Source organism: Schistocerca cancellata, unplaced genomic scaffold, assembly GCF_023864275.1.
Source record: "Schistocerca cancellata isolate TAMUIC-IGC-003103 unplaced genomic scaffold, iqSchCanc2.1 HiC_scaffold_1148, whole genome shotgun sequence".
In the NCBI taxonomy this organism is placed as follows: domain Eukaryota; kingdom Metazoa; phylum Arthropoda; class Insecta; order Orthoptera; family Acrididae; genus Schistocerca; species Schistocerca cancellata.
Window position 1 is genome coordinate 1,435,614 of NW_026047147.1, and position 25,017 is coordinate 1,460,630.

General features: G+C 40.2%; 2 protein-coding genes across 5 annotated transcripts in view; one reads left to right on the top strand and one right to left on the bottom strand.

Moving 5' to 3' along the window:
* The window catches only part of LOC126159884 (uncharacterized), a 533,313-nt gene that overhangs the window by 288,097 nt on the left and 220,199 nt on the right, over window positions 1–25,017 (bottom strand). The gene's annotated exons all lie outside the window — the stretch shown is intronic.
* The window catches only part of LOC126159885 (uncharacterized), a 502,155-nt gene that overhangs the window by 145,878 nt on the left and 331,260 nt on the right, over window positions 1–25,017 (top strand). The gene's annotated exons all lie outside the window — the stretch shown is intronic.

A 25,017-nucleotide genomic window follows, 5' to 3' on the forward strand; every position in this document is an offset into this window, starting at 1 on the left:
CTAGGATGATTGCAGGCACTAGCAGATGGGAACAATGGCAGGAGGGTGTCCACAATGAGGAAATCAAAGAAAAACTGGGAATGAACTCTATAGAAGTAGCAGTCAGGGCAAACAGGCTTAGATGGTGGGGTCATGTTACACTCATGGGAGAAGTAAGGTTACCCAAGGAGACTCATGGATTCAGCAGTAGAGGGTAGGAGGAGTCGGGGCAGACCAAGGAGAAGGTACCTGGATTGATTTTGAAGTAATAGGTTTAACATCAGAAGAGGCACCAATGTTAGCACTGAATAGGGGATCATGGAGGCACTGTATAAGGGGAGCTATGCTCCAGACTGAACGCTGAAAGGCCTATTCAATCTTAAATGATGATGATGATTTGGTTCTCATGAAAGCTTACGACAAATCTAGTGAGATTAACCATGAGATAAAAAAATTTAAGTTTGTGTAAAATGAATCAAACCTGATAGCAAATATACCATACATCAATGCTTATTACTTAGAATACCTGATATAAAAATGTGTTTTGGTATTTGGAATGTGAGCGATTTGAAAAGGTATGAACCAAGGGATCAAAATGACAATGGTCAGATGTAAAATATGGTCTTGAAATAAAGAAGTACAAATAGTACAAAATCAATATACAAGGTGGTCCATTGATAGTGACCGGGCTAAATATCTCACGATATAATCGTCAAACGAAAAAAACTACAAAGAACGAAACTTGTCTAGACTGAAGGAGGAAACCAGACGGCACTATGTTTGACCCGCTAAATGGCGCTGCCATAAGTCAAACCTATATTAACTGCGTTTTTTTAAATGGCAACCCCCATTTTTTATCACATATTCGTGAAGTACGTAAAGAACTATGAATGTTTTAGTTGGACCACATTTTTCGCTTTGTGATAGATGGAGCTGTAATAGTCACAAACGTGTAAGTACGGAGTATCACGTAACATTTCGCCAATATGGACGGTATTTGCTTCGTGATACATTACCCGCGTTAAAATGGACTGTTTACCATTTGCGGAAAAGGTCGATATCGTGTTGATGTATGGATGGCTATTGTGATCAAAATGCCCAACGGGCGTGTGGTGTGTATGCTGCTCGGTATCCTGGACGACATCATCCAAAGGTCCGGACCGTTCTCCGGATAGTTACGTTATTTAAGTAAACAGGAAGTGTTCAGCCACATGTGAAACGTCAACCACGACCTGCAACAAATGATGATGCCCAAGTAGGTGTTTTAGCTGCTGTCGCGGCTACTCCGCACATCAGTAGCAGACAAATTGCGCGAGACTCGGTAATCTCAAAAACGTCGAACGTGAGAATGCTACATCAACATCGACTGCACTCGTACCATATTTCTATGCACAAGGAATTGCATGCCGACGACTCTGAACATCGTGTATAATTCTGCCACTGGGCACGATGACACATGTTTTGCACGAGTTCTATTCAGCGACAAAGCGTAATTCACCAACAGCGGTAACGTAAACCGGCATAATATGCACTATTGTGCAACGGAAAATCCACGATGGCTGCGACAAGTGGAACATCAGCGACCTTGGTGGGTTAATGTATGGTGCGGCATTATGGGAGGAAGGATAATTGGCCCCCATTTTATCGATGGCAATCTAAATGGTGCAATGTACGCTGATTTCCTACATAATGTTCTACCAATGTTACTACAAGATGTTTCACTGCGTGACAGAACGGCGATGTACTTCCCAGAATATGGATGTCCGGCACATAGCTCGCGTGCGATTGAAGCGGTATTGAATAGCGTATTTCGCGACAGGTGAATCGGTCGCCGAAGCACCATACCATGGCCCGCACGTTCACCGGATCTGACGTCTCCGGATTTCTTTCTGTGGGGAAAGTTGGAGGATATTTGCTATCGTGGTCCACCGACAACGCCTGACAACATGCGTCAGCGCATTGTCAATGCACGTGCGAACATTACGGAAGGCGAACTACTCGCTGCTGAGAGGAATGTCGTTACACGTATTGTCAATTGCATTGAGGTTGACAGACATCATTTTGAGCAATTATTGCATTAATGTGGTATTTACAGGTAAACACGCTGTAACAGCATGCGTTCTCAGAAATGGTAAGTGCACAAAGATGAATGTATCACAATGGAACAATCGAAATAAAATGTAGAAACGTAGCTACGTTCTGCTCTTTAATTTTAAAAAACTTACCTGTTACTAACTGAGCGTCTACAATTGTGAACCATATGTTTGTGACTATTACAGCTTCATCTATCACAAAGCGAAACAAGCGGTCCAAGGTGAATGTATCACATTGGAACAAATTCAGGGAGACCAAATGTTATATAGTAGAAATGTTTTAAGCTTCTATGATGGAGCCTTGGAAACAAAGTAAAACACTAAGCTGTAAGTTGTGAGAAAGGACTCACAATGAATTGATAAAGTGGAAGTCATGGGGAATGAAGAAGAACTCACTTAGTTGTCCATAAACATGATGAAAGAAATGAAAATGTAGTCCCGCAAGAGACGCTCCACGGCACACTGCTGTCTATGGTGCACTGACCTCTTTACTGTTCGGTTTCAATAACTTTTACACATGTATGGTGTAGTTGGTAGACGTATTAGTGCTCAGTAGTAAGTACAAAATAGTAACCTATAAATAAGTGTTGAGTCAGTGGTGAACTTGGCAAGGGTCGTTTCTGAAAGCAAATGATACACAATTTATATTGTGATAAATGTATACTATATGGCTACAAATTCTGAATTAAAACTGAAAATGTGTTGTAGAATAGGTATGTGTTGGTTTTAATGAGAAAAAAAATTATTATGTAAAAAGAATGGATGAAAATGGGGAAGAAATGGCTTTAAATATTTTTGTTATTTTCTCTTTCAGTACGAACTTTGTTGTAGAACCCCTTTTTTTACGTGTGGTAATAAAAATTCATTTAGACAGAATTAAGCACATTTAAAATTACGTGAACTTTAGCAACCCTCTCATGCTGATAAATTCAAACCAACTGACTAATAACATTTAAGACTTTGAAAATTATTTAAATTAATTTATTTTTACGTATTTCGGCCTTGACACATATTTTCTAGATGCAGTGGGTTTTTTAAATATTTACTGAATTCTTCCCGGCGTTAGCTATGGAACACAAGACTGTCTCTGTTAGCATAAAATGGTTAAATATTACCAAGCCGACCTGAACGTTTAATTATCATTGACAAAACACACTTCTCTATACCTTTAAGTTATTTGCTTTAGACAACAGATTAACAACTTCAACTTTAATTATCCGCCTATGAATGCACAAATGTAAAACCAGTAAAAGAATTCAGTCAGCCTCAGGATCGCTGTAACAGCAAAATATCTCGTAATTCACTTCTAATTTTACCTGCTCCCGATTTACGGATTTGGTTAATTTTATAGCGGAACAATTTTTTAAATGTGCCGCCGCTGCAAATCGTTCGGTCGCGGCACAGCCCAGCAACACCAACGATAATCGCTAAGAATGCTGAAAATTCCTTAAAGAAATATTATAGATGACATGGGCGAGCTAATTTACATTAGTAATACACATTTTTGATAAATTATAATGTATTTAGACCATAACAATAATTAAAATTACATACCTTTATAAAACACAATTTATATTGTGATACATGTATACTCTATGTGTACCAAATTTTGAATTAAAACTGAAAATGTGTTGTAGAATAGGTGTTTCCTTTATATGTTGGTGTAAGGTAAACTTTGTTTTCCAATATGTAGTATCCTGAAGGAAAACCTATAAATTTTTTGAAGTACGTTATGAGTTCATCCTTTTAGGACGATTCAGCGAAATGTGGTCCGTATATGATGCTACAGTTAAATTCAAATTGAAATATCTAAATAATTTTTATTTAAACAGTATCGAATGAAAATCGACTCTGTAAAGTCATCGATTTTATATGAAAGGTCACTGTTAAGGAAACCTCTATAACTAGTCAAGATGAAGAAATGTTATTTCTGTGATAAATGTTCGTTGGAAGGAGAGATTATTTTGTGAAAACATTAATAATTTAATGGAAAATAAAATGTGGAAATTAATATAATTTATAAATGCTCTGACTGTAACATTCTAAGTGTATTAGGATATTATTTCATTCAAACAAACTGAAATCATAAATGTAGGAAACGCGCTATGAGTTTTCGACCGTCAGTCTTTTGGATGACATTTGCGTGAACAGCGCAGGGGAGGAACATAACGGGAAAAAAATGTTCAATTGTGTGTGAATTCCTAAGGTACCAAACTGCTGAGGTCATCGCTCGGTACACTTACACACTGCTTGAGCTGATTCAAACTGACTTACACTAAAAACAACACACACACACATTCCCGAGGGCGGACTGGAACCTCCGGCGGGAGGGGCCGCGCAATCCATGGCATGGCGCCTCAAACCGCGCGGCCACCCCACGCGGCAGTCGAGCCTTCGCAGCCATGTCTGGCGACGTGAGGCTTAAACAGCAAAATTCCGGTGTGAAACTGCTTAATGTTTATTGTGGCAGTGGCCTACAGGTCCAGAAGTTATTTCCAGTTTATTTGGTGTCGGGCAGCAGGAATATCCAGCTTGTATTATATGATGGAATATGGAATCAAAGATACAGCAAGTTAACGTGGCTACTGCATGTGCGTGGTAGTTATAAATTAATTCCATCACTGGAGACGTGAAGAGCCTATCCAAAGTTCCATTCAGCAAGCAACAGCTTCAACACCAGTACGACTGAAGCCGGCAATGGCTCAAAAAATGGTTCGAATGGCTCTGAGCACTATGGGACTTAACTTCTGAGGTCATCAGTCCCCTAGAACTTAGAACTACTTAAACCTAACTAATCTAAGGACATCACACACATCCATGTCCGAGGCAGGATTCGAACCTGCGACCGCAGCAGTTGCGCAGTTCCAGACTGTAGCGCTAGAACCGCTCGGCCACTCCGGCCGGCAAGCCAGCAATGCAAGACATTTTCGTGTTAACCGTATTTAGCAGCGTATCAGGATGTTACAGTCAGCCCCATAGTTTGCCAGAATTGTAATATAGTATTGTCAAAAGTATTTGGTAGAATCTTTGTCCCAAAGTCATATATCGATCCAAAGCTCCCTGTCCATGTTGTTAAATATAAATCTTGTGCCATACTGTAAGGTCAAAAGACCGGATTTATTAATTTTGATATTACGACAATCTTTCTGTGTCATATAAAAGTAATTTCCAATAATTATTGTTTACGTTCGTTTTGTAGAGTAGTAAGTGTGGTCGACTTGGTATGTCATTGCAAAGTTCAATTTTATGAGATTTGTTACGTTTAAATTTGCTTTATCAGAATTTTAACTTTATGCAATTATTCAGAGTAAAGATAGCAGGCATTAAGTTGCGTAGGGTGATCTCAGTCGGTCTCCATCTTGTTTCCCTGAAAAATAGTTGCCACAAAAGTAATTAACGTGAATTAACTTTTGGCACATCCAAGAACATAAACTGAAAGAGGGTATGTAAACTGCTCGTTCAGAGTTGGCGACCAAAACGATGTTTGTACACATGGCTGTTCTTCCAGTGGACCTGTCGTATGGTAAGGCCACATAGCAGTAAGCCGCGTGCTGCGGGGGTGCCGTATAAAGGCCGTAAAAAGCGTTGTGTGTGTGCTGATTGGTGTGGCGGAACAATTCTGAGAATCGAGCTCATTGTCCACACCTCGCTTTGGAGCGAAGTTTAAATCATAGGTATGAGCCTTGCTAGTTATAGTGTTCTGTTAGGTGCGAATGGCTCTGAGCACTATGGGACTTCACATCTGAGGTCATCAGTCCCCTAGAACTTAGAACTACTTAAACCTAACTAACCTAAGGAGATCATACACATCCATGCCCAAGGTAGGATTCGAACCTGCGACCGTAGCAGTTGCTCGGTTCCGGACTGAAACGCCTAGAACCGCTCGGCCACAGGTGCCGTCAGTCCGGCAGTTAGGTAACACGTGTCAAAATTTTTGTTAGAGATTGTTGTTAATGTTAGTAAAAACAATGTAACGTTGTGCAGTATTAATGAAAATGCTCTACTGGGAGAAGTAAAAGTTGTACTTTTCTGAGAAGCGACAGGCCCCGATGGGCAGCGCGGGTGGGAGGGAGGGAGGGAGTCGGGGGGGGGGGGGCAAAGTGGCGACAGGGTTCGATTTCCGTAGCGCACCCCTGCTCCGCAGCCAACTGCATGCAAAGCAGTAGAGAATGTGTGATCTGGCGACGTCACGCACAGTTTTGTATATAAGAGACTTGTTGCAGGACATTATAAGTAGGAAAGCATTAATGTTTAATCGATCACACTACGTCACACACATGTGCCACGCCAAGTCCACAACTGCTCATGTAAAACGCATAATGTCGTCATTCCATCACTGCATGTATGTCTGGGTCGCACGTGTTCAATTGACGAGACACCTTCGTTGAGCAAAAAAGAATTTGACAAGACTCTTTGACGTAAACATCTGTCAGAGAAAAGTACTCACAGCTTTCTGCGTGAAGACTGGATGGGCACGATAGCGGAGGAGCATACGACCTAGCTATGCGGCAGAATGGCTGGAAGGTGCATCACGCGACTGAGTCCACCTCAACAATATGCTGTGTGTGTTGGAATTGTTTACCATCTTGCACCACACAATATGCGTAGGCAATCACAGTAAATAGTCACTATCTTTCCTCTTTTTTTTCAGTCTTATTGACCAACTACGATCACGTTAACAACTTCAGTTCCTCTCCTTCCTTTGTTGTTGTTTCCTGTTTCTCCAGTATTCCCTCAGTATCTCCCCACGAAGTATCTTCCCTTCTTCTGTCCATGACGTTCCCGATTTTTTATTTCTTCTCCATTGAAAGCCTTCCAAATTTAGTATTTTATTTTTAAAACGGTTTCTTTCTGCTATTTCTGATTCCTCGATGTTGTTTCTGTCAAGGTCTTTCCTTACTTCTGTAATCCATGCTACTGACGATTTCTTCTTCCAGAAATATAGGAGTATTTGTTTTGTTCGCTTATTTCCATCTATTAGGTAGAGATGTCCAAAAAAGGTTAATCTGCGTTTGGCCATTAGAGCAGAGATTTTCTCTGCATTTTTATAGAACTGCTCATTACTTCTTACTTTACAATCATCTGCAGTTTTTGTTGCACCCATCATTCTTTCCAGCACCCCTAATCTGTCCATCTTATAGTTCATCGTTAAACATTCAGATCCATATAAACATTCTGCTCATACCACAGTGGTGTAGTGTCTTAGTTCTGTTTTTCCTAGCTATACATTTATTGTTGTAAATATTTTTGGTAAAACCATATGCTCTCTCCAATTTGCTAATTCTTACATCTATTGCAGACTTTTCTAGTCCATTCTGTTTTATAGTCTCTCCAAACATTTAAATTTATTTACTTACACTATTTTATCTATTTGTGTTTCTATGAATTTGGCGCATTTTTTATATTTGTCTTGTATTTTGTTTTTTTCAGCTGAAACTTTTAGACCAGTTCTGTTTGCTATTTTTTCCAGAAGGTTGATCTGAATAACTGCTTCTGTCAGGTTTTCTGAAAGTATTGCTAAATCATCCGCAAAAGACAAGCAGTTTACCTTTGTTCCTTCCCAGACTTATTGGTTCAATTTTGTGATTTTTTTAGCTCCAAATTCCAGATACTTACAATTTTTTCTAGAACACAATTAAACAGTAAAGGTGATAAACCATCAACTTGCCTAACACCAGTTTTTATTTCAAATAGCTGAGATACTTCTCCCATAAATTTGCTAATTTTGATTTAACACCAAATTCTAAAATAACCTTATCTATTGTTTCTCTGTGTGTACAATCAAATGCTTTCTTGAAGTCAATAAATGACACTGTTATTGGTTTCCTGGTTAACATTCTATGGCGAATTATTGACTATAACTTAAAAATTTCTTCTGCACAGGATCTTCCCTCTCGAAAACCACCCTGATATTCTGCCAGTTGTTTGTCTAAAGTATGTACCACTCTGTGTAAGAGTATTTTTGATAATATTTTGTATGCCACTGGCAGAAGTTACACTGCTCTGTAATTATTGATAGTTTGTTTGTCTGCATGTTTATGTAACAGTTGGATTAATGCTGTTTTCCATACAACTGGAATTTTTTCTGTTTTCCATATGTTCTCAAGAAGTAGTTGCAGATCCTTTATGAGTTTTGGTTCTGACCACTTCACCCTAATTCTGCTGTAGTGGAGTCTTCACCACTTGCTTTATTGTTACTGAGTGTTTTGATGGTTCCATGAATTTCTAACTCTGTTGGTGGGAAACCATCCTCTAGATTTTGAGGTGTCACTGGAAATTCAAATTTATCTGTTGAAACTGGATAGTTTAACAGCTTTCCAAAAAATTTTGTTAAATTTCACAATTTTCGTGTTATTTTATCCTATTTTGCCCTTTTTTTCTTTGAAACAAATAGTTGGTGCCTGATATCCTTGAAGTATGTGTTTAAATGTTTGGTAGAAATTTTTAGTATTATTTTTGGTGAAAGTTTCTTCTATTTCAATAAGCTGAGAATTTTCAAAGTTTCTTTTGAGTTTCCGGATTATTTTTGTTCTTTCTTTTCTTTGTTGTCTGAATTGTTCTGGGACCTCCTCTTTTTTCATACTTCTCCATTTTTGAGTTCTTTGTATCACTGTTTCTTCACACTCCTCATTCCACCATGCCTTCTTTTTATTCTTGGCCAATCTGAAATTTTTCTCTGCTGCTTGAGTTATATGCATCTGGAGTTCACTCCAATCACCTTCTTCACTTGTTTCAATTTCTTCTCTAAATTTTCCTTTGTAATATTGGCTGTAGTAGTATTGTATCCCATCACTTTCTTAGTCGCTTTTTTGCATTAGATGGGAGAAATTTTATTGTAATCTTAGAGAGATAATGATCCGAGTAGAATTCCCCATTTCTGGCTATTGTAACGTTCATAATTTCCGTGATATACCTTTTAGATATCGCTATCTGATCCAGTCGAAATTCTCCTAGGTTTGGATTTGGATGTCTCTAAGTTTATGCTTTTCTTGGTAGTTCGCGGAAATGTTTGGACATGAGTTTTAACTGGAACATTTCACACATACCGATCAGTCTTTCACGATATAACTACGTTTCTATGACCTTATACTTGGGGTTTTTTGTGCCATTGCAGCCTTAGTGGCGGTATTCGCAGCAGAATCATGACGAATATTGTAAATAAATCCGTCTTACTCCCTTGCAGTTCTTAAACTTTAAATGTAGAGCGCCGCGCACTGCTCAAAGGATCTGGCTCTGAGGCACGCATCAGCCACGCAATGCGACATTGGTTACGTCATCGTTACAGACGAGACTTCAGCGCGCCGGCTAGAATACCATCCTAAATGTGTTAACCACTCGTCCACCGACACAGGTAACTGTAAATTCAGTACCAAACATAATATTAATGAGAGTAAAGGTTGCGGACGTCGTAAATATTTACAGCGATCAGTAAACAGTTAACTTACTTGCGGCAGAAACGTCAAAGTGTGAGGACATCAACACGCATATCAACACTCCCTGGTGCAAGGCGGTATAAGTCTTAACGCTTGGGGCATAGACGAAACAAAAAGCTAGCTTAACTAACTTGTCTGGCAGATTCCAGCAGCAAACACCTGATGTGGAGATAAAGTTGTTAAACTAAACCTCCTGTCCTCACACTAACAGGTGTAGGCATGTCAGTGCCGGTATGCTACCGCACTGGGAGCTCTGCCCAGTGGTAGCATTTGAAGTCCGTCGCGGTTGTAACATCAGAGCAACGTCACACGAGGACGAACGGCGCCGACTCGGCGGCACGTCAGTGCAGATTTCGGCCTCGTTCCACAGTTACGTCCACTCACTGTCGGTGGTACTGAGTGGTCGTACGTTCTGTGTAGGGGAGTTCGCTGGCACAGTCAAGCCACGGAACAACAGAGAGAGCACATATCTACATGAGCAGACTTTTAAGACTCTAACATAATACGAGTTACACAATACAACGTGAGTTAGAATATCGACTAAGGTGGCAATCATATGTTTACTGGTTCTGTGAGACATTGTGGAGCAATCTGCTATAGTTATTTCGCCAAACTCTCCCGCTGTTGGAAGGAACCATAGCTCAAGTCGACGATGCATGCTGTGCATCGACGGAGGTGGAGATGTATAGTTCAACTATACCAGATGTGGGCATAGGAACGACGGTCTTATTTATGTATGTTTGTATCTCCAGCTATATGTGAGAGTATAAAAAGTTTGGGAGCCACACATTTGTTATCTTATTCCTCTATAAAATCACCAGCACCCTAATGTAGGCGAACAGTTACCACCATGACCGAGAGGACGTCATAAACTCAACGAAAGGGTCTTGTAGTAGGCGACTGGTCCTTCAGTGGTGATGCTGGAAGCCGTAAGGAGAACGCAAATGGCCCATTGCTTCCCAGTAACATGGTGCTTTATTTATCAGGTCTTCAGTTGCGGGAAGGCTAATCTTCTAATACTGTTAACACATCCTGAGGGTGTCTCCTTCGAGCATGCATATATTTTTGCAGGAAATTTTGGTATTGCACTGAAGGAATAATATACCAGACGTTCAGGAAAAGCAGTAATATTACACCGTCTGAATAAGCAAAGCCAATTAGTGAATCCGCGTTTGACGACATGGCAGAGGAAAATCAGGATGATATCCGCGGACATTTCTGCTTTGGCAGCCATATTTTCTTTCAGCCAAACAATACTCAAGGATACAGGTGCAAGTGGACTGGAATAATGCAGACCTTATTGTCGCTTTCAAACAACACAATATGAATATAAATCGTATTTACCAAGCAGCCGTAGGAGCCGAATTGTCATTCAGTGAATTCGTCACCACATGTGTAGGCAGCTGGGGTTGTAGATAATAACAGGAAATTCAGTGAGGGCTGATACAGACGAAAATTCATGAGAGTGCGCACAAAAGACAGTGTATCGAAACGTAACTGTATCAGTATATTGTGGACTATGGACAAATCTGGGCGTGTTGTACACTGGTTTGGAGGGTGCAAAGCACATACGTCTATATACTGACAGAAAAATGGAAGCAGTCAGCGCTAAGTTAATGGAAATGGAAATTACCATTGAGTCAGTGGCTAGACGTGGCGTGGAGTTGAATTCTAGAGTACAGAAACACGAGCTACATGTCAAAGAGAAAACTGAAGAAGTCAACGCGAAACTAACACATACACGTGCGTGTGCCAAGGCGATAGCTAAAACTCCTGACTGCCATCATCAGCAATAATCTTAAGAATTGTGTGACATCTCAGACACAGGAATGGTTTGGCATACAGCAGCAAGTCATCAACAACGCGTAAAGTTATTGAGCTGCGTAAGGTTATTCGATGCAATTACGATTGTTGAAGTTACGACAGCTGCAACTGGATCCATCTCTCGCTGACACGAGTTACTTAAGAAAGCAACCTCGTTAGAGGCACTTAAGAGTTTGATTCAAATAGGTGAGAGAAATTGTTGACTGCTTAAGTGAAAGCGTGGTTTGTCTCTTTGGACTCTGGTCGTGGAATAAGCGTTTACGTGCGCAACCTTTGTCCAGGGGGCCTGTGTGGGGACTCTCCCATTTTTGTCAGTTATAGGCGACGTATTTTACTCATCCTTTACTATTTTCCTTATAAACAAAATGAAATGTTGAAGTTCAGTATTATTTCAATACAAAGTGGTGTCGCAGACTGTTTCGGTCTACGCGAGCCACTACAAGGTGTTGTCAGCTCTCTTCTGTTTCTCGCTTGCTGCTCTTATTGCTCGCTCTTGTTGCTAATTTACGGTTACTGCTTTTATTTCTGGCGTTTTAATTGAGAATGCAGTAAAAGTTTTATTTATCTGTGCTGTATAAAGAAAGTATTGCAAATACAAGAGAGTTTACTTTAAACAGTGTACTTCCTTTAACAAAAGACCTCCCCGCGCCAAGTCGGCGTTAATTACATCCTAGGAAATAATTACTTCTCAAAGTTCAAACTATGGAGGAGAAATATTAATTAACTGTTTATTAAAGGAAAATTCATTAACAAGTAACTTTCAACTAAATAGGCTGTAGGAGTTTAAAAAGTGATTGTATTCAGAATTTTTTAGTGTGAACAGTTTGCTACGAACATCAAAGATATTAATGGTGACACTCAGATGTTAACTTTACAGTTCAGTACGACGCAGATAACAAAATCTCAGCTCAAATATTACGTGAGCTAACCGAAAATTTTTCTGATACTTAATTAAATCATGTTTCAGGGCCTTGCATGTCAGAAAAGACTATAGAGTTTAAAATCAAAAAATGATTTAACTGACTCTTGACGCAGGCCATCCTGAATAATCGACGCAGTCCGTTATACACGGTGGTCCATTGATAGTGACCGGGCCAAATATCTCACGAAAAAAGCATCGAACGAAAAAACTACAAAGAACGAAACCCGTTTATCTTGAAGAGGGAAACCAGATGGCGGTATGGTTGGCCCGCTAGATGGCGCTGCCATAGGTCAAACGGATACCAACTGCGGTTTTTAAATAGGAACCTCCATTTTTATTACATATTCGTGTAGTACGTAAAGAAATATGAATATTTTAATTGGACCACTTTTTTCGCTTTGTGATAGATGGCGCTGTAATAGTAACAAACGTATGAGTACGTGGTATCACGTAACATTCCGCCAATGCAGACGGTATTTGCTTCGTGATACATTACCCGTGTTAAAATGGACCGTTTACCATTTGCCGAAAAGGTCGATATCGTGTTGATGTATGGCTGTTGTCATCAAATTGCCCAACGGGCGTGTGCTATGTATACTGCTCGGTAACCTGGACGACATCATCCAAGTGTCCGGACCGTTCGCCGGATAGTTACGTTATTTAAGGAAGCAGGAAGTGTTCAGCCACATGTGAAACGTCAACCACGACCTGCAACAAATGACGATGCCCAAGTAGGTGTTTTAGCTGCTGTCGCGGCTAATCCGCACATCAGTAGCAGACAAATTGCGCGAGAATCGGGAATCTCAAAAACGTCGGTGTTGAGAATGCTACATGGACATCGATTGCACCCGTACCATATTTCTATGCACCAGGGATTGCATGGCGACGACTTCGAACGTCGTGTACAGTTCTGCCACTGGGCACAAGAGAAATTACAGGACGATGACAGATTTTTTGCACGCGTTCTATTTAGCGACGAAGCGTCATTCACCAACAGCGGTAACGTAAACCGGCATAATATTAACTACTAGGCAACGGAAAATCCACGATGGCTGCGACAAGTGGAACAATAACCTTGGATGGTTAATGTATGCTGCGGCATTATGGCAATCTAAATGGTGCAATGTATGCTGATTTCATACGTAATGTTCTATCGATGTTACTACAGGATGTTTCACTGCATGACAGAATGGCGATGTACTTCCAACATGATGGATGTCCGGCACATAGCTCGCGTGCGGTTCAAGCGGTATTGAATAGCATATTTCATGACAGGTGGATTGGTCGTCAAAGCACCTTCACCGGATCTGACGTCCCCGGATTACTTTCTGTGGGGAAAGTTGAAGGATATTTGCTATCGTGATCCGCCGACAACGCTTGACAACATGCGTCAGCGCATTGTCAATGCATGTGCGAACATTACGGAAGGCGAACTACTCCCTGCTGAGAGGAATGTCGTTACACGTATTGGCAAACGCACTGAGGTTGACAGACATCATTTTGAGCATTTATTGCATTAATGTGGTATTTACAGATAATCACGCTGTAACAGCATGCATTCTCAGAAATGATAAGTTCACAAAGGTACATGTATCACATTGGAACACCCGAAATAAAATGTTCAAACGTACCTACGTTCTGTATTTTAATTTAAAAAACCTACCTGTTACCAGCTGTTCGTCTAAAATTGTGAGCCATATGTTTGTGACTATTACAGTGCCATCTATCACAAAGCGAAGAAAGTGGGTCCAACTAAAACGTTCATATTTCTTTACGTAGTACATGAATATGTAATAAAAATGGGGGTTTCTATTTAAAAAAAAAACGCAGTTGATATCCGTTTGACCTATGGCAGCGCCATCTAGGGGGCAAACCATAGCGCCATCTGGTTTCCCCCTTCAAAGTAGACGAGTTTCGTTCTTTGTAGTTTTTTCGTTTGGTGCTTATTTCGTGAGACAATTGGCCCGGTCACGATCAATGGACCACCCCATAATAGCGTGTGAATGAATAGTGCATTAGTAGCTATGCCACGCAGTGCGTATTAAAAACTATTAAAACTACATATAATAACGAAGTGTGATCCTTGGGGCCAAGTTGTGTATGTTGTCAATATCTAAATACGACCATAATGAAATATTCGCAACATAGCGTCGTCCTTACGGCGTAAAACTATAGCGCATATTCTTTTCTATGAAAGTGATGCGTCAAGATCACTGCCCCTTGCTACACTTCTACTAAGAAAAGAACCGGGAAAATTCCGACGTGTCCGCAGCCCGTGGTCGTGCGGTAGCGTTCTCGCTTCCCGCGCCCGGCTTCCCGGGTTCGATTCCCGACGGGGTCAGGGATTTTCTCTGCCTCGTGATGACTGGGTGTTGTGTGATGTCCTTAGGTTAGTTAGGTTTAAGTAGTTCTAACTTCTAGGGGACTAATGACCATAGATGTTAAGTCCCATAGTTCGCAGAGCCATTTGAACCAAAATTCCGACAAACAAATTAAAAGTCTTACCAACAAGTGCGACAGGACGGATTGGCGCGAGTATTGAGCGTAACGGGCAGCGTGCACTCCGCCGGCAGCGTGTGGGTGGGTCCAGCGTTTGGGCGTGGCGGGGGGCGTGGCCAGGGCGGCGGCCGCTGAGCCCGGATGGCGTAGTGGTCGGAGCGCCTGGCTGGTAAGCGGGAGACCTGGGTTCGACCCGCAGTCTGGCACGTATTTTCAACTTTCTCCATTGACTGAAATCAGTGCCCACTCGCAGCCAGTGTCTGTAATTCATTTGTGACTTAATTCATAGTGGTTGATGGATCAAAACGGTGTTGTCCTGTAGGAGATATCAGAAAGAACAGACGCCACGAACTTAAAATTTAAAAATTTTCAGTGATTCTGGTTTCGGCCGTCGGCGATATCTGTCATCGAGTACAGGGCCTCACTTTGTCCACGATAAGTCGCACATTCTTTGCATATAAATATTATTATATAAGTATATTATTATGTGAGTATATTATTATGTAAGTATGTTATTACGTAAGTAAAAGCATAACTTAACCATAGCTAATACTTGGTTCAAGAATCATGAAAGAAGGTTGTATACACGGAAGAAGCCTGGAGATACTAGAAGGTATCTGATAGATTATATAATGGTAAGACAGAGATTCAGGAAAAAGGTTTTACATTATAAGACATTTCCAGGGGCAGATGTGGAATCTGACCACAATCTATTGGTTATGAACTGCAGATTAAAACTGAGCAAATTGCAAAAAGGTGGGAATATGAGGAGATGGGACCTGGATAAACTGAAAGAACCAGAGGCTGTAGAGAGCTCCAGGGAGAGCATTAGGGAACGATTGACAGGAATGGGGGAAAGAAATACAGTAGAAGAAGAATGGGTAGCTTTGAGAGACGAAATAGTCAAGGTAGCAGAGGATCAAGTAGGTAAAAAGACGAGGGCTAACAGAAATCCTTGGTTAACAGAAGAGATATTGAATTTAACTGATGAAAGGAGAAAATATAAAAATGCAGTAAATGAAGCAGACAAAGAGGAATACAAACGTCTCAAAAATGAGATCGACAGGAAGTGCAAAATGGCTAAGCACGGATGGATAGAGGCCAAATGTAACGAGGTAGAGGCACATATCACTAGGGGTAAGGTAGATACTGCCTACAGGAAAATTAAAGACATTTGGAGAAAAGAGAACCACTTGCATGAATATCAAGAGCTCAGATGGAAACCCAGTTCTAAGCAAAGAAGGGAAAGCAGAAAGGTAGAAGGAGTATATAGAGGGTCTATACAAGGGCGATGTTCTTGAGGACAATATTATAGAAACGGAAGAGAATGTAGATGAAGATGAAATAGGAAATATGATACTGCGTGAAGAGTTTGACAGAGCACTGAAAGACCTAACTCGAAACAAGGACCCGAGAGTAGACAACATTCCATTAGAACTACTGAGAGCCTTGGGAGAGCCAGTCCTGACAAACCTCTACCATTTGGTGAGCAAGATGTATGAGACAGGCGAAACACCCTCAGGCTTCAAGAAGAATATAATAATTCTAAACCCAAAGAAAGCAGGTGTTGAGATATGTGAAAATTACCGAATTATCATTTTAATATGCCACAGCTGCAAAATACTAACACGAATTCTTTACAGAGGAATGGAAAAACTGGTAGAAGCCGAACTCGGGGAAGATCAGTTTGGATTCCGTAGAAACATTGGAACACGTGAGGCAATACTGACTCTACGACTTATCTTAGAAAATAGATTAAGGAAAGGCAAACCTATGTTTCCAGCATTTGTAGACTTAGAGAAAGCTTTTGACAATGTTGACTGGAATACTCTCTTTCAAATTCTAAAGGTGGCAGGGGTAAAATACAGGGAGCGAAAGGCTATTTGCAATTTGTACAGAAACCAGATGGCAGTTACAAGAGTCGAGGGGCATGAAAGGGAAGCAGCGGTTGGGAAGGGAGTGAGACAGGGTTGTAGCCTGTCCCCGATGTTATTCAATCTGTATATTGAGCAAGCAGTAAAGGAAACAAAAGAAAAATTTTGAGTAGGTATTAAAATCCAGGGAGAAGAAATAAAAACTTTGAGGTTCGCCGATGACGTTGTAATTCTGTCAGAGACAGCAAAGGACTTGGTAGAGCAGTTGAACGGAATGGATAGTGTCTTGAAAGGAGGATATAAGATGAACATCAACAAAAGCAAAACGAAGATAATGGAATGTAGTCGAATCGGGTGATGCTGAGGGAATTAGATTAAAAAATGAGACGCTTAAAGTAGTAAAGGAGTTTTGCTATTCAGGGAGCAATATAACTGATGATGGTCGAAGTAGAGAGGATATAAAATGTAGACTGGCAATGGCAAGGAAAGCGTTTCTCAAGAAGAGAAATTTGTTAATATCGAGTATAGATTTAAGTGTCAGGAAGTCGTTTCTGAAAGTATTTGTACGGAGTGTAGCCATGTACGAAAGTGAAACATGGACGTTAAATAGTTTGGACAAGAAGAGAATAGAAGCTTTCGAAATGTGGTGCTACGGAAGTATGCTGAAGATTAAATGGGTAGATTATGTAACTAGAGGAGGTATTGAATAGAATTGGAGAGAAGAGAAATTTGTGGCACAACTTGACTAGAAGAAGGGATCAGCTGGTAGGGCATATCCTGAGGCATCAAGGGATCACCAGTTTAGTATTGGAAGGGAGCGTGGAGGGTAAAAATCGTAGAGGGAGACCAAAGGATGCATAGACTAAGCAGATTCAGAAGGATGTAGGTTGCACTAGGTACTGGGAGATGAAGAAGCTTGCACAGGATAGAGTAGCAAGGAGAGCTGCATCTAACCAGTCTCTGGACTGAAGACCACAACAACAACATGCAAGTGATTCTTTTCAGAACGAGTCACCTATTAGAAATCTCATGCACATTTTTATCGCATTAGATGCTGCCCAACATTTCGTCTCATTTGTGCTGTTCGTAAGCCGACCGCGGCTAATTCATGACTGCCTCTCTTCGTGTTTGACGAATTGTTCATAAACGTGTTTTTTGATGGAGTAACACCATCAATAAAGGAACTTCTTCCCTCCTTCCTCTTTCTTCATATCGTCAGACGAAAACAAATTCGAGTAGCGCCGAATATCTTATTTAATTATGGAAAATAAGAGATATAATCTGTTCGAATTAAAACTCAGGTGCGTAACTTTCGGTAGTAAACTTGATTTCCATCAAAAGGCAACCTGCTTTTATTACCCGAGGGCTGGACAGGGTGGACTCACGAGGAACTCGTTTTCTCTGCAGTAGTGGCATCTTTTCCAGGTGGAGAAAAATCAGAAGGTTCTCGAATTCCACTGTAGCCGTCGTCTGCCAATGTGAGCGGCACTGGCAGCAACAGCTGTCGGTATTTGCGCCAGAGACCTGGAGAACTGTTTCTGTAGGATCAGGAACGCCTTAATTTGCTTCCTGTGCTGTGTCAGGACTCACCCGCACGACAGCCGCCGCTGCAGTGCCCTGTTCTGAACCACTTCCGTGCGGAACACTGTCCGGGTTCTTGTTTGATGATGGTGTTGATCATGGTCCTGTCAAAAGAATAAGTACACATATTTACTTTTAGATAGACGTAACTTTGATCTAAAGCAGATAATTTTAACAGAGTCCAATCGCTTTAATTTTGAAGATAAAGGGAATCAAACAGTGAAACCTCGGGTCAACCTTGTAAGTAGGCTGTTTAGGTTTTCTTATTGGCAACGTTACATAGCGCTCTGTATGAAAATCACTGGCTGTGCTGTGTGCAGTCTGTGGCTAGTTTGCATTGTTGTCTGCCATTGTAGTGTTGGGCAGCTGGCTATTAACAGTGCGTAGCGTTGCGCAGTTGGAGAGAGAGATGGCGGATTTTAGAAATTTGTAAGACTGGATGTCATGAACTGCTATGTATATTATGACTTTTCGACACTATTAAGGTAAATACACTGTTTGTTCTCTATCAAAATCTTTCATTTGCTAACTATGCCTATCAGTAGTTAGTGCCTTCAGTAGTTTGAATCTCTTATTTAGCTGGCAGTAGTTCGAGTAACGAAGATTTTTGGTGAGGTAAGTGATTTGTGAAAGGTATAGGTTAATGTTAGTCAGGGCCATTCTTTTGTAGAGATTTCTGAAGTCAGATTGCGATGCGCTAAAAAAAAATATTGTGTGTCAGTTTAAGCACAGTCTTGTATAATTTTTCAAAGGGAACGTTTCATATGTCAACCCTTAGCCGAGGATACCTCACTGGAATCTTCTGATTTTTTTGTTGTAGTTTGTGTAATTAGTGTAGCTATTGTTTATTGCTAGTGATTAATTGTAGAGAGAATCTCCTTTGTAGTTGCAGTCTTTCATTGTTGTACAGTAAAACAGTTGTGGCATGCATGTAGATTTGCACCAAGTATTTCGCAACTGCGCTTGCAATTAACTACATATTATTTTCAGTGCTATGTTAATGTGTTCTCTTATTTTTGCTCTTCAAATCGTGCTTTTCTGTGTTATCGCGTGAAATATTGTGACAATAAGGGCGTGTCAAAAACGTAACACTAGGCTTCAAAGTAAACTGAGAAATAATACTGACGACTAGCGTAGCTTATCAGCACCACTGTGTAATGAAGTAATAGACATTCGAAGTAGTAATTTGATTGTTGTGCATAGGGAAATGGAGCGGGCGGCAAATAATGGTGTAGACAGTGAAACAGGTAGTGAACAGGGAAGCATTATCGATCGATCGGTCGGCAACAGCTCGCCTCAGGAATCCGAAATGACAGAACACAATATTGCAAATACTGTAGACTTAGGTTTTGGGTCCTCACCGTTTTCTCAAATGAGTCAAGACACATTTTCTGCTTGTCAAAATGTGAATGTTGCCGGTAAAAATGCACTGCCAAAAAGCATAGAGAAACAGATTCCAGTCACTAATACATTATTATTGCAATTAATGCAACAAATGGAACAAAATCATAGACAAATGGCACAAAGGCTTCAAAAGTTAAGACACAATGGAACAACACCAGAAGCAAACACAGCAACAGTTAGACATAGTGGAACAAAATCTTAAAAAGTTAGACACAGTGGAACAAAATCTTCAAAAGTTAGACGCAATGGAACAAAATCTTCACACCATGCTTGAACAAACACTTGAAGATCTATCTCCTGAGTTACATAAAGTCGAATCGAAATGTCAAAAATCTGTAATGACGTAAAACACAAATTTGTGAGCATTTCCAACCTATTTTTTCGCGTCATGAAAATGCATTACAGAATCACGAAGCAGCCATAAAAGAACTGCAAACTATTGTTCATGAAAATCACGACACCTCGCAAGCTAAAATTGACTCAGTTGCATCTACCGATTCGGTTACGCAACTTGCAAAAACTCAAGAGAACTTAAAGGACACAGTAGATACGATTCCAACACAAATGGACACTCTGAAATTTGGTTCAGAAAAACACACTGAGGAAATAGGTACACTATCGGAGAAAGTAGCCGAACTTTCGGATCAGTTCACTATCTTATCTGCAAAGGTAGATGATGATCTGAATGACACAAGACCTGTAACCATCACTTGCACAGAAGAGTATGAACAAATTAAGAAATTCAAACAAAATCAGAATCAAATTAATACGCAATACAAAAGAGAAATCCGGGAAGTACAAGATCAGTTGGCACAAGTAATACAAAAATTTCATATTTCAGAGGACACTCGCGCTCCAACACGAGAATAGGAACTTAGAAATACGGAAAAGCCACAAAATAATAACACAGGACACTTCGGAAATTATGAAAGAAATTGGCAAGGTGCACCGAATTTTGAGATGGATGCGGCGACACGACGTAACAATGACCGATATGCTACTCGCCGACACGATGATTTTGACTATAAGCTGTTCATTACTACACGTAAATTCAAAACATTTAAGAATTCTGCCAACGACATTCATCCACAAGCGTGGCTCCATCAATTCTCTCATTGTTTTCCTCCCAACTGGTCATTGGAGCACAGGTTAGAATTTATGTGTGGCTACTTGGAGAATGAACCAGCTGTAAGAATGCTATCGGTCATTCATGATTGTCACAGTGAAGGATATTTTTATCATGCCTTCCTCTCAGCAAATTTGTCTCAAGCTACACAAGACCGAGTAAAACATAGCATCATAATGATGAAACATTTCGAACAATCTGAATTTTCCAGTCTTGTGAAATATTTTGAAGGCATGTTGCACAAGAATCAGTACCTGTCAAACCCATACAGCCACTCAGAACTCATCCGCATTTGCTTAATCAAACTGCCTGAACATTTACGACATATTATTTTAGCAGGACGTTGCAAAGACGACATTGAAGCTTTTCAGGGACTGTTACAAGAACTGGAAATTGACACTGACAATCGCGGAACGCGAAAACAGGAGCACAACAATTACAGATCTCATCTGTCACAATTCCGCGATGACAGAAATAATATACGACAAGGCTATTCTTTCATCGTAAACCGTGACCAAAACACACACCACCCATATGACAACCGTTGGCAGAGTAGTAATAATTACAGGGAAAGATCACCTCTCCGCGGTAATGACCATCACAGAGATAATCAGAGAAACAGACAACATGGGAACCAAAATAATTATTATCAAGGGTGACCGAATAACTTCAGATGCAACGGTCCAGCGCGCAGTTACGATTCAGGGAGAAATTCTCCACCACGTGACCGACAAGAAAGAAACTATGGAATCTACCGACATGACGACAGACTATATGATCGTAACGACAGACCTGAATTGCATCAGAACTGGCGGGATTCAAACAGAGCAGAGCCCTCTCGACAAGGTGAATTTGTAGAAGTTAGGTCTCCAAATCCCAATAACGATGCACGCCAACAAAGACACAATAGGCAATGTCTCATACCGCTGGCAGCCACAAAACGTACTAATGAAACTGACGACGCAGTTGCCATAGCTAGTAATTACGTAAAAATGGAAGACATTAGGGACATCTTACTCCAGGAACACGACGTAAAAAATAACAACATTGCATATCCTGTGAGTCACATTACTGTAAATGACGTAAAATTGACGGCAGTACTTGACTCTGGCAGGCCCATTTCAGTAATTAGTGAAACAGCTTTTAGAAAATGCAACATATCGAACGATTGCCCCACACTTCCGTTACATAAGATTAAATTACAAGGTGCAAGCTCTGGAAAAAGTATAGATGTATGCCAACAAACCAATTTAGAATACTTTTGCCAAAGCCACAGCTTCTCTATGAACTTTCTTATTGTTCCATAACTGTCGACGGAAATTATATTGGGAGTAGTCTTTTTGAATGAATACAAAGCAATCTTAAACTTTCACGATGCTGAAATAAGTTTAGAGAGGGAAGGTAAGTCAATAACTTTGAAATTTGAAGATTGGCTCTCAAACCATGATGAGGAAATTAATCGGCTTTACCTTCTGTTAGACAACAGTTCGGAATTTTCTACGGAACTAGACACTAACAATCACTCTGCAAGTACTGACAGGTATGATACCGACGGCATATTTGATACTAATGAGTTAATTCAGAATAAAATTCAAACAATTGAGAATTGTAATGACACTGATAGGCAGGACCTTTTTGAGATTTTACAAGCACATTCCACAGTTTTTACTCACAAAACAGGAACAATCAAGGGATTTCAATACCAATTTCGTGTTCGTGAGCATACTAAATTTTGTGTTAGACCATACGTAATTCCAGCACGTTATAGGGACCGTGTTAGAACAGAAATACAATCTATGCGTGACGAGGGCATTATTGAGCCTGCAGTAAGCTCATACAACAATCCATTACATGTTGTTGAGAAGAAAAATGGATCGATCAGGCTTGTCTTTGATTCGAGACAAATCAATACTATCATTATTCCTGAAACAGACAGGCCGCAAAAGTTGAAAGAACTTCTTCAAAATTGTAATGGCGTAAAAGTGTTGTCTTCCATTGATCTCAGATCCAGCTTTTATCAGATCGAACTTCATCCAGAATGTAGAAAATACACAGCTTTCCTTTGTTTCGGCGTTTGTTATCCGTTTCGGAAACTTCCTTTTGGTTTGAACATTTCTTCGGCAGCATTCATTCGCGGGCTAAATTCCATGTTACCTGAGTTCTTAAAACGTCATATCACCTTATATGTGGACGATATTCTAATAGCAGAAGCTTGATGGGAACAACATAACCGCATCCTCAACAGTTTGTTACGTATTTTTGCAGAATCTGGAATTACAATTAACTTGGAAAAGTCTGAATTCGGTAGGTCAAAGGTGAGGTTTTTGGGACATATTATTTCTTCTGAAGGCATTCAGCTGGATCCTGAAAAGTTAGAAGCAATCAGAGCCATTCCAGTTCCATCCACAAAAAGGCAAGTCCGCAGTTTTCTAGGTCTCGTAAATTTTTACCGTCGTTTTCTGAATATGCAAATTCTTGTTACACCAAATCTTTGTTCTCTCACTGGAAAAAATACTATTTGGAACTGGGACGAACAAGCACAGTTGGAATTCAATTCTTTGAAAGAATCGCTACTTAACGCGCCAATACTAGCTCATCCAGATCTGTCACAAGATTTCTGCCTTAGCACGGATTCTTCTAAAGTCGTTCTTGGTGCCCATTTATTTCAAGAAGCCATAGAAAATGACACTACCATTCAGAAAACCATTGCTTTTGCTAGCCGAGTGCTAACAAAATCTGAAAAAAATTATTCCGTTACTGAATTAGAAGTTGTAACTATCGTTTGGGCATTTAACAAATTCCGTTTGTTTCCGGTAAGCACGTAAAAGTATACAGTGATCATCGTGCATTACAATTTCTTATGTCTTCAAAATTAAATCATGACAGGTTAAAACGTTGGGCATTGTTTCTGCAAGAATTCCACTTCACAATAGTCTACATTCCCGGAAAGGAGAACATTGTTGCGGACGCACTGTCACGCGCACCGGCTGGGCTTGAGAAAAGTAACACAAAAGGAAACCTCGAGAAAAATTTCAGTATTCTTTACATTCAGAAAGTTGCCTTTGAAAACTTCATCACCACATCTTTAAAGGACATTGCTCATGAACAAGATAAAGATCCGATTTGGAAAGACATCAAGAGCAAATGGCATGAAAAGACACACACTCAGATTCGGCATTATTATCTGGTTAGAAACAACATACTGTTCAAACGCTGCACTGTTGATGACAAGCTATGGGTACTTTGCATTCCTGGCGATTTTGTTAATGAGCTCAATTGGTACATTCATTTCAGCTATGCACATTTTGGCCCACAAAAATGTTATCATATTCTTCGAACGACTTGTTATTTTAACAATATGGAAAAGAGAATTCGAAGAGCCTTGTCTATTTGTAAACTTTGTCAAAAGGCGAAACCATCTACTATCTCCCATCGTGCTCCACTGTTTCCTATCATTCCTTCTAAATTAAAAGAATTTGCTGCTGTTGATCTCTTGGGACGGCTTGTCAGAACATCTAATGGATTTTCGTACATTCTAGTCGCTGTTGAACTTACTTCAAAATTTGTTTCTTTCACACCGTTACGTAAAGCCACTGGATGGTCTGTATCAAACGCCTTTGTTAAAAATTTCTTACGTGAAGTTGGACACGTTAGTAAAGTCATTTCAGATAACGGACCGCAATTCAGATCTGCTATTTGGTCACGCATGCTTTGGAATCATAAAATCAAACCTGTTTTTATTTCATTTTATTCACCACATTGTAACCCGTCTGAACGGATTATGAAAGATATCAATAAGCTTTGCAGACTTTATTGTCACAGAAAGCGTCAGCATTGGGACAGATATTTACACTTATTTCAAAACGTGCTGAATGAAATGCCTCATGACTCCACTGTTTTACCACCTACTCTTGTACCGAAGAATGAAGAACCACCGAACAGAATCAGAGAGCTTGTACCTTTCCCGAATACACGTAAACTTCGACACAAAGACATAATTGATTTGGCTATTAAAAATATAAAATCTGCAGCAGACAAAAGGAGAAAACTACACGGTAAAGCAAATGCAAAGAAATTATATATTGGTCAGAAAGTTCTCATTAAAGCTCATTCATTGTCACATAAGAAGAAACACTTGAGTCACAAATTCTTTCTAGTTTACAATGGACCTTACAGAATCCGCCGTATACCACATGATAATTGCGTTGAAGTTGAAATTCTGCATACTAGGAAGAGTAAAGGTTTACACCACATTTCACATGTAAAACCGTTTATTGAAAGA